Source organism: Daucus carota, chromosome 9 (genome assembly GCF_001625215.2).
Source record: "Daucus carota subsp. sativus chromosome 9, DH1 v3.0, whole genome shotgun sequence".
Taxonomy (NCBI): domain Eukaryota; kingdom Viridiplantae; phylum Streptophyta; class Magnoliopsida; order Apiales; family Apiaceae; genus Daucus; species Daucus carota.
This window is the reverse complement of record NC_030389.2, coordinates 31,426,850-31,430,836: the sequence shown is the minus strand read 5'-3', so window position 1 is coordinate 31,430,836 and position 3,987 is coordinate 31,426,850.

The following is a 3,987-nucleotide window of genomic DNA, read 5'->3' as shown; positions in this document are numbered from 1 at the left end:
CGTCAAGGTCGAAAAATTTCTTAATTCTCCCTCTTAAATAAAACATCGTGGGATTAAGGTCATTGAATATATGCATCTCCTTAATATAACTTCCTTTAATTATATTATACTAGCCTTTAACCCGTGCCAAGCACGGGCGGGTATATAGTTCGTAATTTCTTATTTATAATTTAAATTTTAACATCATTTTATTAGTATCTTAATATTAATGAATTGAATTTTAATTAAATTATATTATTCAACTGACTATATTTTCTCCCGATTACTTAAAATTGGACAACCCCTAATATATATATAATTATATATATATATATATATATATATATATATATATATATATTAGGATTTTAGTACATTTAATCCGAATTTAGTACACATAGATTTAAAAATAAAAAACTCAGAAAATTCTAATTTTTTCCAAACATAGCCGATCGTGTAATACCTTTGAAAGATTTAGTAATCTAATCAATCAAATTTCAACGTAATTTTATAATTTTGGTTTTTTTGACAACAATAACTTTTAAGATTAGAGTTAGAAAGGGGTTATGTAATGGTTGGAATAGAACACATTAAAGTTAAAAAGAGTTATATGAAGTTTCTTGTTAAAAAAAGATATTCAAAATTGTATATTTATAATTTTTTTATAACATCATTATAATTTTTTTAATGAAATATTATATGATGATAATGTATTGTTATGAGTGTTTTTAGTATTTGAAACTGTTTATAATACTAATATACTCCACATTTGTAGACTTGTAGTACCAAAAGGAGAGTACCGAACCAAAAAATATAAGTAAAACTTTGGACTACAAATTATACCCATGTTGGCTTATTATAGTATAGTATAGATTCGGATAATTTATTAACAATTATACATAATTTCATCTATATTTTTTAAAATACCTATATTATAAAATCATATTTCTTTTCAATGAAATCACATGCTAAGAATTTTTATATATATATATATTATGTGGAGATCAGGTTATTTGATTAGGATTGAGATCTCGGTTCGCAATTTCAAGTAGTCAAAATTTTTGCACTATATATTGGGTATTCTTTTGATTTTCGATTTCGTCCCAATGTTGATTAGGTATAAATTCTCTTCTCCATCTCTGTTCGAACAGAATTAAAATCTCCGGAGAGATTTGCGAAATTTTAAATATTTTAAAATTTATCATCATATAATTGAATACATTTTTAAATTAATTAATTAATTAATCAAATATGAATTAACTGAAATTACACACCTAGAGGGGGGGGTGAATAGATGTTATGGCTAATATACCCGATTTTTAAAAGTTACCGAATAATTAATCTGTCAATGACAGCCTGCTGTTAATTTTCAGAGTAAACAGTTAGCCTGCTAATAAGATAAATGCAATGCAGAGAATATAAAGCAGTATGCTAGCAACACCAAGAATTTTAGCCAGGTTCGACCCCTAACCCTAATGGTCTGCGTCCTGGTCCCCTACCAACTGGTAAGAGATTATATTATTAATCAAGAAATGTCAACGATTACAAGATTCAATAATATAACTCCCTTTCTCCCTTGTTCCTGTTATCAGCCTGCTGAAACCCCTGAACCACGAACCAAAAGCCTACCAAGACCTATACTTCCCAAGTGTATTCTTCTAGCTAACTAGTTCCCTTGTTCCCTTGTTTCACAAGCTGGATACACAGCAACAAAACATTACACCTTGAACAATACAATGAATAAGTGTAATACAACCGAAACTATGAACTCTCAATATAGATATATATGCAAATATAAGTACTAGAGCTCAACAAAAGATTTAGCAATGTAAAGAGTTGTATTTCAGAAAGCTTGGTGTGTTCTCCTTGTTGTTAAAAAACGAAATCACACTCAAGTATATATACATCACACTAACGGTCACAATTCAACAAATTTCCCAACGATCTTGGTAACAACCTCACGTTTAAATTTAATTTGAATAATGAACGTTTGGATGACATTGGTTTACTGAGTAAAAGATAGAATACGTTTGAAAACATCTCAGTAAGATATTTAAATAAAGTCCAACCGTTTTAAACTAGATAGGAGTTTTAGATAAGATCAATTTGAGATAAAATCTCCTATTAGTTAGGAAAACATTTTTGAATGATAACTCTTTATAAAACTGAGCTCTAATTAGAATCCTTACAAAGTCGTTTCCTATTAAATCTCCAAGAAAATAGACTTTGATCTTTATCCGATTGTTTCTCTGTTCACGCTGTTAGCCTGCTGATAGCTTGTAAATATTCCTGTAAGCTTGCTGACAGCTATAATCATGCTAACATCCTGAAATACTGTTAGTTCGCATAAACAACCTTTGATAGCATGCTTAAACATATCAGTTTCATGTTATTAGCTTGCTGTTAGTGTCATCATTAAAACCTTGAGAGTATCATTAACATTTATTTATCATATGACTAATAAATAAACATAATATTATCATTAATAAATCATATCGCAATATGAAATAATAAAAATAAAATTTTAAAAATAATATTAAAAATTGATATAGGATTTTCACTGATTTTAATAATTTATATGATATTTATATATGTCACGTAATACATGTTAATATTTTAACCACCGCAATAAGAGAAAACTATTTTTTTGTCATCAAGTAAATAAAAAGCTCATTCTAATCTGTATAGTGTGGAGACTCGCATAATTTATAAAAAGATCTATCGAACTGATCTAAAATTAGAAATATTGATTAGTCATATAAAAATATAAAAATTTATGGGTGGACTCGTATAAAATTATATTAATTTTAACAATTATGTAATATTTATGTATAAAGTTTTTTATAATATCCATGACAATTGGGGAGGCAGTTAGATAATGGGGACGCGAGCGGGTGACTAATTTCAAGGACATAATGTTTTTCAATTTCCCCTATCGAATAAAGTAATATTTGGTTAAGGTCAGATCGGATCGGGCCGATGCATGCCCTAATATCAATCGTTATTATTATATTACATAATTTAATTAATTTGTTCGCATATTCTTTTAAGATGCATAATTGTCTTTGTAGCCATATTTCAGAAATTTGTATGCACTTAACTTATTTATGAAATAATATAAATTATTAAATTCAATCGAGCATGCCTTTTCTTTTTGCCATCAATTAAATAAAAAGCTCGTTCTAATCTGTAGGGGTGGAGACTCATATATTTTTAAAAAAGATCTATCAAATTGATCTAAAAATATAAATATTGATTAGTCATATAAACAATTTCGGGATGGACTCTGATTTGTTCTAAAATTATCTAAAGTTAACGAATGAATATCATTGGCCTAATATAAGGAATAATATTTGATTGGTACTAAATTAATTCCTGTTTTTTGATTGGTTAACATCCTAAAATAATTTATTTTTTCTTAAATTGAATTGAATTGAATTAAATTACTTAAAGTAAATCTTAAATTCTATTATTATCTAATCAGATTATTTTTAATTAGATAATGAAAAGGAGTCTAATTAGTTGAGTTATAATTAGATAATAAAAAGGAGTTGATTAATTATATTGTATAATAAAAAATTGTATTGATTAACTTGTATGTGGTTAATATTTTGGATAAAATTTAATAGAAGAAAAGTTGGATAAATATTAAATATTTTTAACATATTTAATTTGCATCCTGTTAAGATTTTACATGTTGGTTAAATTTTTTATAAAATGATAGACAAATAATACATTGATGGTTGAAAATTAAATTTTGACAGAATAAATATGAATGGTTTAAAATTCAGTTGTTACCTCTAAATATGATTTTTATAAAATTTAGTTTCGAAAAAACTAATATAACTCGAGTAAAATTTAGATGTCAAATAATTGACATGGTTGGTTTAAAATTCAGGTGCTAAAACAGAAATTCAAAGAATGAATATGATTGGTATAAAATGTCGTTATAATAACTAAATATTTGTGTGATTTTTTTGCATGATTGATTTATAGTGTGAGTTCTTA